General features: G+C 39.1%; 5 non-coding genes across 5 annotated transcripts; all 5 read right to left on the reverse strand.

The window, feature by feature from the left end:
- Positions 1–1,203: 1,203 nt before the first annotated feature.
- Positions 1,204–1,276, reverse strand: TRNAR-UCG (transfer RNA arginine (anticodon UCG)). The gene has a single exon. It is a non-coding gene; the product is annotated as a tRNA-Arg (tRNA).
- Positions 1,277–4,859: 3,583 nt separating this feature from the next.
- Positions 4,860–4,932, reverse strand: TRNAR-UCG (transfer RNA arginine (anticodon UCG)). The gene has a single exon. It is a non-coding gene; the product is annotated as a tRNA-Arg (tRNA).
- Positions 4,933–6,685: 1,753 nt separating this feature from the next.
- Positions 6,686–6,758, reverse strand: TRNAR-UCG (transfer RNA arginine (anticodon UCG)). Its single transcript has one exon. It is a non-coding gene; the product is annotated as a tRNA-Arg (tRNA).
- Positions 6,759–11,918: 5,160 nt separating this feature from the next.
- On the reverse strand, positions 11,919–11,991 carry TRNAR-UCG (transfer RNA arginine (anticodon UCG)). Its single transcript has one exon. It is a non-coding gene; the product is annotated as a tRNA-Arg (tRNA).
- Positions 11,992–13,745: 1,754 nt separating this feature from the next.
- TRNAR-UCG (transfer RNA arginine (anticodon UCG)) lies at positions 13,746–13,818 on the reverse strand. The gene has a single exon. It is a non-coding gene; the product is annotated as a tRNA-Arg (tRNA).
- Between the last annotated feature and the right edge of the window lie 1,755 nt (positions 13,819–15,573).

Raw genomic sequence — 15,573 nt, forward strand, 5'->3', positions numbered from 1 at the left:
CAATATACTATCACCCTGGTAAGCTGCTACGAGGAAGAGTAAACAATATGATTACGTTACAGCAAAAAAGTATTAGTTCAGGGTGTGCACCTCAGATAGACTTAAACTTACACACCCTGGTCTGTGAGAGTAGTGCCCTATCCATTGCGGCATTGAGGGTAATCTGCAAGACAGAGTTCCAAAATCATCCTTTCATCTCAGTTCATGGCCACATAGAGTATTTCCGTAGTCATTCGTTTCACTTTTCTGTCTTTAATTAAACTGACCATCTTAAACCTCAACCACCCACCACTTCAAAGGTACCGTTTTTATGTTATAATAGGGCCTTGGAACTTTTGGCAAGTGGACAGAAGCAATCAGAGAACCACATGACAATACATACTCCTTTGCCTGATACCTTTCACAACAAATGGCTCTTGGAAAAAGATGTTAACCGGTCCTTGCTCTCAGACAGACACAGAAAGCCTATCACCACCTCTACTAACATACTTCAACCAAACCAATATATATCATTCAAACAATTATGCCTCTGTATCAATATAGCTACAACTCGAGACAGAAAGGAATTTACAAAACAATCTGCCCATTTGAATAACCAGCATGGTTTTAAGGACGTACAAATTGGAATGTGACAATTTCAGAGTTCCTCATTCATAAGAAGTCTGTGAGATAGTATCTCAGAAAGATCTCAAGTTTATAGAAAAAATGGTTGTAAGGGTAATTTTTACCACACAATTGCAACTAGGTGCCTCAATCTGCAAGAGACCAGTCCTTGACAAATTACACAACTGGGGCAACAGCAAAGGCAGCAATTGTGTCAATCCTTTATGATTCTTCTCTAGTACTATACTTTTTCTGAGGGACAATTTGCATTATTCCTGGAGAAAATCATAGAGCTTCTACGAATGCATAGTTTCTGCTTTCTGCACGCACACACACTCCCTGCACTGAATCTACCCTCAGTTCTGTTCAGAATGATTGTGCCATGTCATATTGTTGCATACATATTGCATATCCATAGCGTTTATGAAGAGGTACTTTGGTATGGCAGAAAGACAGAAAAGTAGCAATGCTGAAGGCATAATGTGACTGATTGTGCAGTTTGGATTGGGCTTTCTTAATGAGTGAGAGTGAAAGGAGTATTGTAAGAGTGTGCCTCCAGTTTGTATGTAAAGATAAGTTGGGTGCTGTGAGAAAAAGACTCAACCATGAAGGGACTCGAACCCTCAATCTTCTGATCCGAAGTCAGATGCCTTATCCATTAGGCCACATGGTCACTGACTGCAATATGTTTGGGTGTTTAGGGTTAGGTGGTATGAATGGATGTGGAACATATCAATTACAGGTGCGCAGGACAGTATCCCATACCGTTCTTCATCTTCTTTCCATCAAAGGAGTTTTTTCAAACAATATCTTGATAATTTCCAAAGTTTCATATCTTATGATGTGCTTTTTTGCCGTTAAACCTCCTTTCTTCTTTTATTGAATACTCTGTTTTATGCTGCAATGGTATTTTTGGATTATTTGAAAAGAGAATGAAACTGCTTTGACAGTAGTTCAGACTTCCCATTTCTTGACTTGCTAATTTGCTCCCTGAATTAGCTTATACAAGTGACATGAACAGGGCCTTGACCTAAGCACGTACCTGAAAGCCTGTCACCACCTCTAGAAATAAAATTCACAGCAGCTCAAAACGATCATTTTGAAAGAGAATATTTCAAGTCAGTCCAAGTTTAATTTCAATAAAGAAAGCTGTATAAAATGACACGCAGCACATTTGGGTAACCAGCATGACTCTTTTCAGTGAAGAAGTGGAATGGTTCTTTTGCAATATACTATCACCCTGGTAAGCTGCTACGAGGAAGAGTAAACAATATGATTAGGTTTCAGCAAAAAAGTATTAGTTCAGGGTGTGCACCTCAGATAGACTTAAACTTACACACCCCGGTCTGTGGGAGTAGTGCCCTATCCATTGCGACATTGAGGGTAATCTGCAAGACAGAGTTCAAAAATCATCCTTTCATCTCAGTTCATGGCCACATAGAGTATTTCCGTAGTCATTCGTTTCACTTTTTTGTCTTTAATTAAACTGACCATCTTAAACCTCCACCACCCACCACTTCAAAGTTACCGTTTTTATGTTATAATAGGGCCTTGGAACTTTTGGCAAGTGGACAGAAGCAATCAGAGAACCACATCACAATACATACTCCTTTGCCTGATACCTTTCACAACAAACTGCTCTTGGAAAAAGACGTTAACCGGTCCTTGCTCTCAGACAGACACAGAAAGCCTATCACCACCTCTACTAACATACTTCAACCAAACCAATATATATCATTCAAACAATTATGCCTCTGTATCAATATAGCTACAACTCGAGACAGAAAGGAATTTACAAAACAATCTGCCCATTTGAATAACCAGCATGGTTTTAAGGACGTACAAATTGGAATGTGACAATTTCAGAGTTCCTCATTCATAAGAAGTCTGTGAGATAGTATCTCAGAAAGATCTCAAGTTTATAGAAAAAATTGTTGTAAGGGTAATTTTTACCACACAATTGCAACTAGGTGCCTCAATCTGCAAGAGACCAGTCCTTGACAAATTACACAACTGGGGCAACAGCAAAGGCAGCAATTGTGTCAATCCTTTATGATTCTTCTCTAGTACTATACTTTTTCTGAGGGACAATTTGCATTATTCCTGGAGAAAATCATAGAGCTTCTACGAATGCATAGTTTCTGCTTTCTGCACGCACACACACTCCCTGCACTGAATCTACCCTCAGTTCTGTTCAGAATGATTGTGCCATGTCATATTGTTGCATACGTATTGCATATCCGTAGCGTTTATGAAGAGGTACTTTGGTATGGCAGAAAGACAGAAAAGTAGCAATGCTGAAGGCATAATGTGACTGATTGTGCAGTTTGCATTGGGCTTTCTTAATGAATGAGAGTGAAAGGAGTATTGTAAGAGTCTGCCTCCAGTTTGTATGTAAAGATAAGTTGGGTGCTGTGAGAAAAAGACTCAACCATGAAGAGACTCGAACCCTCAATCTTCTGATCCGAAGTCAGATGCCTTATCCATTAGGCCAAATGGTCACTTACTGCAGTATGTTTGGGTGTTTAGGGTTAGATGGTATGAATGGATGTGGAACATATCAATTAGAGGTGCACAGGACAGGATCCCATACCGTTCTTCATCTTCTTTCCATCAAAGGAGTTTTTTCAAACAATATCTTGATAATTTCCAAAGTTTCATATCTTATGATGTGCTTTTTTGCCATTAAACCTCCTTTCTTCTTTTATTGAATACTCTGTTTTATGCTGCAATGGTATTTTTGGATTATTTGAAAAGATAATGAAACTGCTTTGACAGTAGTTCAGAATTCCCATTTCTTGACTTGCTAATTTGCTCCCTGAATTAGCTTATACAAGTGACATGAACAGGGCCTTGACCTAAGCACGTACCTGAAAGCCTGTCACCACCTCAAGAAATAAAATTCACAGCAGCTCAAAACAATCATTTTGAAAGAGAATATTTCAAGTGAGTCCAAGTTTAATTTCAATAAAGAAAGCTGTATAAAATGACACGCTGCACATTTGGGTAACCAGCATGACTCTTTTCAGTGAAGAAGTGGAATGGTTCTGTTGCAATATACTATCACCCTGGTAAGCTGCTACGAGGAAGAGTAAACAATATGATTACGTTACAGCAAAAAAGTATTAGTTCAGGGTGTGCACCTCAGATAGACTTAAACTTACACACCCTGGTCTGTGAGAGTAGTGCCCTATCCATTGCGGCATTGAGGGTAATCTGCAAGACAGAGTTCCAAAATCATCCTTTCATCTCAGTTCATGGCCACATAGAGTATTTCCGTAGTCATTCGTTTCACTTTTCTGTCTTTAATTAAACTGACCATCTTAAACCTCCACCACCCACCACTTCAAAGTTACCGTTTTTATGTTATAATAGGGCCTTGGAACTTTTGGCAAGTGGACAGAAGCAATCAGAGAACCACATGACAATACATACTCCTTTGCCTGATACCTTTCACAACAAACGGCTCTTGGAAAAAGACGTTAACCGGTCCTTGCTCTCAGACAGACACAGAAAGCCTATCACCACCTCTACTAACATACTTCAACCAAACCAATATATATCATTCAAACAATTATGCCTCTGTATCAATATAGCTACAACTCGAGACAGAAAGGAATTTACAAAACAATCTGCCCATTTGAATAACCAGCATGGTTTTAAGGACGTACAAATTGGAATGTGACAATTTCAGAGTTCCTCATTCATAAGAAGTCTGTGAGATAGTATCTCAGAAAGATCTCAAGTTTATAGAAAAAATTGTTGTAAGGGTAATTTTTACCACACAATTGCAACTAGGTGCCTCAATCTGCAAGAGACCAGTCCTTGACAAATTACACAACTGGGGCAACAGCAAAGGCAGCAATTGTGTCAATCCTTTATGATTCTTCTCTAGTACTATACTTTTTCTGAGGGACAATTTGCATTATTCCTGGAGAAAATCATAGAGCTTCTACGAATGCATAGTTTCTGCTTTCTGCACGCACACACACTCCCTGCACTGAATCTACCCTCAGTTCTGTTCAGAATGATTGTGCCATGTCATATTGTTGCATACGTATTGCATATCCGTAGCGTTTATGAAGAGGTACTTTGGTATGGCAAAAAGACAGAAAAGTAGCAATGCTGAAGGCATAATGTGACTGATTGTGCAGTTTGCATTGGGCTTTCTCAATGAATGAGAGTGAAAGGAGTATTGTAAGAGTGTGCCTCCAGTTTGTATGTAAAGATAAGTTGGGTGCTGTGAGAAAAAGACTCAACCATGAAGGGACTCGAACCCTCAATCTTCTGATCCGAAGTCAGATGCCTTATCCATTAGGCCACATGGACACTTACTGCAGTATGTTTGGGTGTTTAGGGTTAGATGGTATGAATGGATGTGGAACATATCAATTAGAGGTGCGCAGGACAGGATCCCATACCGTTCTTCATCTTCTTTCCATCAAAGGAGTTTTTTCAAACAATATCTTGATAATTTCCAAAGTTTCATATCTTATGATGTGCTTTTTTGCCATTAAAACTCCTTTCTTCTTTTATTGAATACTCTGTTTTATGCTGCAATGGTATTTTTGGATTATTTGAAAAGATAATGAAACTGCTTTGACAGTAATTCAGAATTCCCATTTCTTGACTTGCTAATTTGCTCCCTGAATTAGCTTATACAAGTGACATGAACAGGGCCTTGACCTAAGCACGTACCTGAAAGCCTGTCACCACCTCTAGAAATAAAATTCACAGCAGCTCAAAACAATCATTTTGAAAGAGAATATTTCAAGTGAGTCCAAGTTTAATTTCAATAAAGAAAGCTGTATAAAATGACACGCTGCACATTTGGGTAACCAGCATGACTCTTTTCAGTGAAGAAGTGGAATGGTTCTGTTGCAATATACTATCACCCTGGTAAGCTGCTACGAGGAAGAGTAAACAATATGATTACGTTACAGCAAAAAAGTATTAGTTCAGGGTGTGCACCTCAGATAGACTTAAACTTACACACCCTGGTCTGTGAGAGTAGTGCCCTATCCATTGCGGCATTGAGGGAAATCTGCAAGACAGAGTTCAAAAATCATCCTTTCATCTCAGTTCATGGCCACATAGTATTTCCGTAGTCATTCGTTTCACTTTTCTGTCTTTAAATAAACTGACCATCTTAAACCTCCACCACCCACCACTTCAAAGTTACCGTTTTTATGTTATAATAGGGCCTTGGAACTTTTGGCAAGTGGACAGAAGCAATCAGAGAACCACATGACAATACATACTCCTTTGCCTGATACCTTTCACAACAAACGGCTCTTGGAAAAAGACGTTAACCGGTCCTTGCTCTCAGACAGACACAGAAAGCCTATCACCACCTCTACTAACATACTTCAACCAAACCAATATATATCATTCAAACAATTATGCCTCTGTATCAATATAGCTACAACTCGAGACAGAAAGGAATTTACAAAACAATCTGCCCATTTGAATAACCAGCATGGTTTTAAGGACGTACAAATTGGAATGTGACAATTTCAGAGTTCCTCATTCATAAGAAGTCTGTGAGATAGTATCTCAGAAAGATCTCAAGTTTATAGAAAAAATTGTTGTAAGGGTAATTTTTACCACACAATTGCAACTAGGTGCCTCAATCTGCAAGAGACCAGTCCTTGACAAATTACACAACTGGGGCAACAGCAAAGGCAGCAATTGTGTCAATCCTTTATGATTCTTCTCCAGGTCTATACTTTTTCTGAGGGATAATTTGCATTATTCCTGGAGAAAATCATAGAGCTTCTACGAATGCATAGTTTCTGCTTTCTGCACGCACACACACTCCCTGCACTGAATCTACCCTCAGTTCTGTTCAGAATGATTGTGCCATGTCATATTGTTGTATACGTATTGCATATCCGTAGCGTTTATGAAGAGGTACTTTGGTATGGCAGAAAGACAGAAAAGTAGCAATGCTGAAGGCATAATGTGACTGATTGTGCAGTTTGCATTGGGCTTTCTCAATGAATGAGAGTGAAAGGAGTATTGTAAGAGTGTGCCTCCAGTTTGTATGTAAAGATAAGTTGGGTGCTGTGAGAAATAGACTCAACCATGAAGGGACTCGAACCCTCAATCTTCTGATCCGAAGTCAGATGCCTTATCCATTAGGCCACATGGTCACTTACTGCAGTATGTTTGGGTGTTTAGAGTTAGATGGTATGAATGGATGTGGAACATATCAATTAGAGGTGCGCAGGACAGGATCCCATACCGTTCTTCATCTTCTTTCCATCAAAGGAGTTTTTTCAAACAATATCTTGATAATTTCCAAAGTTTCATATCTTATGATGTGCTTTTTTGCCATTAAACCTCCTTTCTTCTTTTATGGAATACTCTGTTTTATGCTGCAATGGTATTTTTGGATTATTTGAAAAGATAATGAAACTGCTTTGACAGTAGTTCAGAATTCCCATTTCTTGACTTGCTAATTTGCTCCCTGAATTAGCTTATACAAGTGACATGAACAGGGCCTTGACCTAAGCTCGTACCTGAAAGCCTGTCACCACCTCTAGAAATAAAATTCACAGCAGCTCAAAACAATCATTTTGAAAGAGAATATTTCAAGTGAGTCCAAGTTTAATTTCAATAAAGAAAGCTGTATAAAATGACACGCTGCACATTTGGGTAACCAGCATGACTCTTTTCAGTGAAGAAGTGGAATGGTTCTGTTGCAATATACTATCACCCTGGTAAGCTGCTACGAGGAAGAGTAAACAATATGATTACGTTACAGCAAAAAAGTATTAGTTCAGGGTGTGCACTGATGAAGCTGAAATGAAGGTTTTACATTTATTAGCGCATAAACGTAGTGTAGAAATAATCATGTGTGACTTTAACCGAACTAATAAAGATTGTACGGGGACAAAATGTGCCCTTAGAGTAGTTTGCCAACATTTATAAGCGTGCTTTATATAACGTGATGTATTAGAAGTGCACTAATCCGACATAATCGTAAACGTGTGGTATGATTTGCTTGTTCGAAATGTTTTAGCTTAGCATTACTTTAGTGGAGGCTTCGGCCTAGTTGCCTGGTCTCACGATTTAGATGCTCGTATTTTTCCAATGTGCTAATAAACGTGTATTTCTGCTTGAAGCTGTACTTTTCCACTGAGATCGTTCACATGCTTATCTTAAGGTTTGGTGCCAGCTTGGCATTTTTCTCTTTGCTCCAAGGTCGATCTGCAGGTGCGGACAATGGAAGCTCTGAAAATGAGTTAATTGGTATAAAATGTTGCAACTTGCGTACCCGTCTCCAAGGATAATGTATGCTTAAGTAAAAGCTTGAGAACTGTCGTTTTTGATTGGACAATTTGAAGCTAACCTATGAACCCTCCAATGGAAGACCCTACTGGATTTGAACTGTTGTCTATTTAAACCAGGTGCACGAGAAGAAGGCAGCCATTACCAGCCCGATACCCGCCATTTTGCAGGACATTGCAGCTATTATGGCCCACCTTGCTGCGACGCCATTTTGAAAGAGACTTTGATGCTTTCTCTAATCGAGAGAAAGAGACTTAAATGATTCTTGCCCTAGAGACTTTAACTTTAATCCCTTACATGAAGTAGTAGTTTATCTTGCCGCCGTGAGGCAAATTGTCCCGTCCACCCCTGCCCCTTTGCCCCGTCCCATGCTGACCAAGAAACGGTACCTATGAGACGAAGACTTCCTTGAATGCTGATTGTAATTGGTAAATATGAAAGGAAATTGTACAATTGCATTGTGTTTCTTTTAGGTAACCAACTGCTGATTTTTGATAAGAGCCCTAGTTAGGAGTTTTCAAAATTAATGTTGCTAAATTGTTTTTGCATGAAGTCCCACATGCCGATGCTAATTTGAGGTTAGATGAGGATTCCTTTTGTTGCACAATGCAATTTGAGACCTTGTTATGCTGACTAAATGTATGCAATTAGCTCATTACAGATTATAGTATTAGTGATTTGCATTGCTATTATCGAATGCCTTGTTATTCAAATGCTGCATAGATTGCACCTGTTTCGTCGTTATGGACAGCTATTAATGTTCATTTACGTTTATCATTTGGTGTTAAGACAAATCTATATTGTGCTAGCTTTGTTAATATAGGGAAATAAATTCACTAACTTTGAATAAACTGGTGTGGTTATTCCTGACTGAAAGGTCAGGGTTCGCCGAAATGTATTCTGGATTAATTGTTAAGTGTTATGTTGATCAGGGTATTGCTTATGTTCGTTATTGATTATTGATTTGATTAAATTGACTGATCTCGGGTGAAGAGAGTCCCACTTAGCCAAAAGATTCATCGGCCTAAAGAGCGTCCAAGTACAGGTAAATTATTAGTACGGAACGCTCTATCAGCACCTCAGATAGACTTAAACTTACACACCCTGGTCTGTGAGAGTAGTGCCCTATCCATTGCGGCATTGAGGGTAATCTGCAAGACAGAGTTCCAAAATCATCCTTTCATCTCAGTTCATGGCCACATAGAGTATTTCCGTAGTCATTCGTTTCACTTTTCTGTCTTTAATTAAACTGACCATTTTAAATCTCCGGCACCCACAACTTCAATCTTACCGTTTTTGTGCTATCATAGGGCCTTGGAACATTTGGCAAGTGGACAGAAGCAGTCAGAGAACCACATGACAATACATACTCCTTTGCCTGATACCTTTCACAACAAACTGCTCTTGGAAAAAGACGTTAGCCGGTCCTTGCTCTCAGACAGACACAGAAAGCCTATCACCACCTCTACTAACATACTTCAACCAAACCAATCTATATCATTCAAACAATTATGCCTCTGTATAAATATAGCTCCAACTTGAGACAGAAAGGAATTTACAAAACAATCTGCCCATTTGAATAACCAGCATGGTTTTAAGGACGTACAAATTGGAATGTGACAATTTCAGAGTTCCTCATTCATAAGAAGTCTGTGAGATAGTATCTCAGAAAGATCTCAAGTTTATAGAAAAAATTTTTGTAAGGGTAATTTTTACCACACAATTGCAACTAGGTGCCTCAATCTGCAAGAGACCAGTCCTTGACAAATTTCACAACTGGGGCAACAGCAAAGGCAGCAATTGTGTCAATCCTTTATGATTCTTCTCTAGTACTATACTTTTTCTGAGGGACAATTTGCATTATTCCTGGAGAAAATCATAGAGCTTCTACGAATGCATAGTTTCTGCTTTCTGCACGCACACACACTCCCTGCACTGAATCTTCCCACAGTTCTGTTCAGAATGATTGTGCCATGTCATATTGTTGCATACGTATTGCATATCTGTAGCGTTTATGAAGAGGTACTTTGGTATGGCAGAAAGACAGAAAAGTAGCAATGCTGAAGGCATAATGTGACTGATTGTGCAGTTTGCATTGGGCTTTCTTATTGAGTGAGAGTGAAAGGAGTATTGTAAGAGTGTGCGTCCAGTTTGTATTTAAAGATAAGTTGGGTGCTGAGAGAAAAAGACACAACCATGAAAGGACTCGAACCCTCAATCTTCTGATCCGAAGTCAGACGCCTTATCCATTAGGACACATGGTCACTGACTGCAATAAGTTTGGGTGTTTAGGGTTAGGTGGTATGAATGGATGTGGAACATATCAATTACAGGTGCGCAGGACAGGATCCCATACCGTTCTTCATCTTCTTTCCATCAAAGGAGTTTTTTCAAACAATATCTTGATAATTTCCAAAGTTTCATATCTTATGATGTGCTTTTTTGCAGTTAAACCTCCTTTCTTCTTTTATTGAATACTCTGTTTTATGCTGCAATGGTATTTTTGGATTATTTGAAAAGAGAATGAAACTGCTTTGACAGTAGTTCAGACTTCCCATTTCTTGACTTGCTAATTTGCTCCCTGAATTAGCTTATACAAGTGACATGAACAGGGCCTTGACCTAAGCACGTACCTGAAAGCCTGTCACCACCTCTAGAAATAAAATTCACAGCAGCTCAAAACGATCATTTTGAAAGAGAATAATTCAAGTGAGTCCAAGTTTAATTTCAATAAAGAAAGCTGCATAAAATGACACGCTGCACATTTGGGTAACCAGCATGACTCTTTTCAGTGAAGAAGTGGAATGGTTCTTTTGCAATATACTATCACCCTGGTAAACTGCTACGAGGAAGAGTAAACAATATGATTAGGTTTCAGCAAAAAAGTATTAGTTCAGGGTGTGCACCTCAGATAGACTTAAACTTACACACCCTGGTCTGTGAGAGTAGTGCCCTATACATTGCGGCATTGAGGGTAATCTGCAAGACAGAGTTCCAAAATCATCCTTTCATCTCAGTTCATGGCCACATACAGTATTTCTGCAATCATTCGTTTCACTTTTCTGTCTTTAATTAAACTGACCATTTTAAACCTCCGGCACCCACCACTTCAATCTTACCGTTTTTGTGCTATCATAGGGCCTTGGAACTTTTGGCAAGTGGACAGAAGCAATCAGAGAACCACATGACAATACATACTCCTTTGCCTGATACCTTTCACAACAAACGGCTCTTGGAAAAAGACGTTAACCGGTCCTTGCTCTCAGTCAGACACAGAAAGCCTATCACCACCTCTACTAACATACTTCAACCAAACCAATATATATCATTCAAACAATTATGCCTCTGTATCAATATAGCTACAACTCGAGACAGAAAGGAATTTACAAAACAATCTGCCCATTTGAATAACCAGCATGGTTTTAAGGACATACAAATTGGAATGTGACAATTTCAGAGTTCCTCATTCATAAGAAGTCTGTGAGATAGTATCTCAGAAAGATCTCAAGTTTATAGAAAAAATGGTTGTAAGGGTAATTTTTACCACACAATTGCAACTAGGTGCCTCAATCTGCAAGTTGCCAGTCCTTGACAAATTACACAACTGGGGCAACAGCAAAGGCAGCAATTGTGTCAATCCTTTATGATTCTTCTCTAGTACTATACTTTTTCTGAGGGACAATTTGCATTATTCCTGGAGAAAATCATAGAGCTTCTATGAATGCATAGTTTCTGCTTTCTGCACGCACACACACTCCCTGCACTGAATCTACCCTCAGTTCTGTTCAGAATGATTGTGCCATGTCATATTGTTGCATACGTATTGCATATCCGTAGCGTTTATGAAGAGGTACTTTGGTATGGCAGAAAGACAGAAAAGTAGCAATGCTGAAGGCATAATGTGACTGATTGTGCAGTTTGGATTGGGCTTTCTTAATGAGTGAGAGTGAAAGGAGTATTGTAAGAGTGTGCCTCCAGTTTGTATGTAAAGATAAGTTGGGTGCTGTGAGAAAAAGACTCAACCATGAAGGAACTCGAACCCTCAATCTTCTGATCCGAAGTCAGATGCCTTATCCATTAGGCCACATGGTCACTGACTGCAATATGTTTGGGTGTTTAGGGTTAGGTGGTATGAATGGATGTGGAACATATCAATTACAGGTGCGCAGGACAGGATCCCATACCGTTCTTCATCTTCTTTCCATCAAAGGAGTTTTTTCAAACAATATCTTGATAATTTCCAAAGTTTCATATCTTATGATGTGCTTTTTTGCCATTAAACCTCCTTTCTTCTTTTATTGAATACTCTGTTTTATGCTGCAATGGTATTTTTGGATTATTTGAAAAGAGAATGAAACTGCTTTGACAGTAGTTCATACTTCCCATTTCTTGACTTGCTAATTTGCTCCCTGAATTAGCTTATACAAGTGACATGAACAGGGCCTTGACCTAAGCACGTACCTGAAAGCCTGTCACCACCTCTAGAAATAAAATTCACAGCAGCTCAAAACAATCATTTTGAAAGAGAATATTTCAAGTGAGTCCAAGTTTAATTTCAATAAAGAAAGCTGTATAAAATGACACGCTGCACATTTGGGTAACCAGCATGACTCTTTTCAGTGAAGAAGTGGAATGGTTCTGTTGCAATATACTATCACCCTGGTAAGCTGCTACGAGGAAGAGTAAACAATATGATTACGTTACAGCAAAAAGTATTAGTTCAGGGTGTGCACCTCAGATAGACTTAAACTTACACACCCTGGTCTGTGAGAGTAGTGCCCTATCCATTGCGGCATTGAGGGTAATCTGCAAGACAGAGTTCCAAAATCATCCTTTCATCTCAGTTCATGGCCACATAGAGTATTTCCGTAGTCATTCGTTTCACTTTTCTGTCTTTAATTAAACTGACCATCTTAAACCTCCACCACCCACCACTTCAAAGTTACCGTTTTTATGTTATAATAGGGCCTTGGAACTTTTGGCAAGTGGACAGAAGCAATCAGAGAACCACATGACAATACATACTCCTTTGCCTGATACCTTTCACAACAAATGGCTCTTGGAAAAAGATGTTAACCGGTCCTTGCTCTCAGGCAGACACAGAAAGCCTATCACCACCTCTACTAACATACTTCAACCAAACCAATATATATCATTCAAACAATTATGCCTCTGTATCAATATAGCTACAACTCGAGACAGAAAGGAATTTACAAAACAATCTGCCCATTTGAATAACCAGCATGGTTTTAAGGACGTACGAAGTGGAATGTGACAATTTCAGAGTTCCTCATTCATAAGAAGTCTGTGAGATAGTATCTCAGAAAGATCTCAAGTTTATAGAAAAAATGGTTGTAAGGGTAATTTTTACCACACAATTGCAACTAGGTGCCTCAATCTGCAAGAGACCAGTCCTTGACAAATTACACAACTGGGGCAACAGCAAAGGCAGCAATTGTGTCAATCCTTTATGATTCTTCTCTAGTACTATACTTTTTCTGAGGGACAATTTGCATTATTCCTGGAGAAAATCATAGAGCTTCTACGAATGCATAGTTTCTGCTTTCTGCACGCACACACACTCCCTGCACTGAATCTACCCTCAGTTCTGTTCAGAATGATTGTGCCATGTCATATTGTTGCATACATATTGCATATCCATAGCGTTTATGAAGAGGTACTTTGGTATGGCAGACAGACAGAAAAGTAGCAATGCTGAAGGCATAATGTGACTGATTGTGCAGTTTGGATTGGGCTTTCTTAATGAGTGAGAATGAAAGGCGTATTGTAAGAGTGTGCCTTCAGTTTGTATGTAAAGATAAGTTGGGTGCTGTGAGATAAAGACTCAACCATGAAGGGACTCGAACCCTCAATCTTCTGATCCGAAGTCAGATGCCTTATCCATTAGGCCACATGGTCTCTGACTGCAATATGTTTGGGTGTTTAGGGTTAGGTGGTATGAATGGATGTGGAACATATCAATTACAGGTGCGCAGGACAGTATCCCATACCGTTCTTCATCTTCTTTCCATCAAAGGAGTTTTTTCAAACAATATCTTGATAATTTCCAAAGTTTCATATCTTATGATGTGCTTTTTTGCCGTTAAACCTCCTTTCTTCTTTTATTGAATACTCTGTTTTATGCTGCAATGGTATTTTTGGATTATTTGAAAAGAGAATGAAACTGCTTTGACAGTAGTTCAGACTTCCCATTTCTTGACTTGCTAATTTGGTCCCTTAATTAGCTTATACAAGTGACATGAACAGGGCCTTGACCTAAGCACGTACCTGAAAGCCTGTCACCACCTCTAGAAATAAAATTCACAGCAGCTCAAAACGATCATTTTGAAAGAGAATATTTCAAGTCAGTCCAAGTTTAATTTCAATAAAGAAAGCTGTATAAAATGACACGCAGCACATTTGGGTAACCAGCATGACTCTTTTCAGTGAAGAAGTGGAATGGTTCTTTTGCAATATACTATCACCCTGGTAAGCTGCTACGAGGAAGAGTAAACAATATGATTAGGTTTCAGCAAAAAAGTATTAGTTCAGGGTGTGCACCTCAGATAGACTTAAACTTACACACCCCGGTCTGTGGGAGTAGTGCCCTATCCATTGCGACATTGAGGGTAATCTGCAAGACAGAGTTCAAAAATCATCCTTTCATCTCAGTTCATGGCCACATAGAGTATTTCCGTAGTCATTCGTTTCACTTTTTTGTCTTTAATTAAACTGACCATCTTAAACCTCCACCACCCACCACTTCAAAGTTACCGTTTTTATGTTATAATAGGGCCTTGGAACTTTTGGCAAGTGGACAGAAGCAATCAGAGAACCACATGACAATACATACTCCTTTGCCTGATACCTTTCACAACAAACGGCTCTTGGAAAAAGACGTTAACCGGTCCTTGCTCTCAGTCAGACACAGAAAGCCTATCACCACCTCTACTAACATACTTCAACCAAACCAATATATATCATTCAAACAATTATGCCTCTGTATCAATATAGCTACAACTCGAGGCAGAAAGGAATTTACAAACCAATCTGCCCATTTGAATAACCAGCATGGTTTTAAGGACGTACAAATTGGAATGTGACAATTTCAGAGTTCCTCATTCATAAGAAGTCTGTGAGATAGTATCTCAGAAAGATCTCAAGTTTATAGAAAAAATGGTTGTAAGGGTAATTTTTACCACACAATTGCAACTAGGTGCCTCAATCTGCAAGTTACCAGTCCTTGACAAATTACACAACTGGGGCAACAGCAAAGGCAGCAATTGTGTCAATCCTTTATGATTCTTCTCTAGTACTATACTTTTTTCTGAGAGACAATTTGCATTATTCCTGGAGAAAATCATAGAGCTTCTACGAATGCATAGTTTCTGCTTTCTGCACGCACACACACTCCCTGCACTGAATCTACCCTCAGTTCTGTTCAGAATGATTGTGCCATGTCATATTGTTGCATACGTATTGCATATCCGTAGCGTTTATGAAGAGGTACTTTGGTATGGCAGAAAGACAGAAAAGTAGCAATGCTGAAGGAATAATGTGACTGATTGTGCAGTTTGGATTGGGCTTTCTTAATGAGTGAGAGTGAAAGGAGTATTGTAAGAGTGTGCCTCCAGTTTGTATGTAAAGATAAGTTGGGTGCTGTGAGAAAAGACT

This window comes from Pleurodeles waltl, chromosome 4_1 (genome assembly GCF_031143425.1).
Source record: "Pleurodeles waltl isolate 20211129_DDA chromosome 4_1, aPleWal1.hap1.20221129, whole genome shotgun sequence".
NCBI lineage: Eukaryota > Metazoa > Chordata > Amphibia > Caudata > Salamandridae > Pleurodeles > Pleurodeles waltl.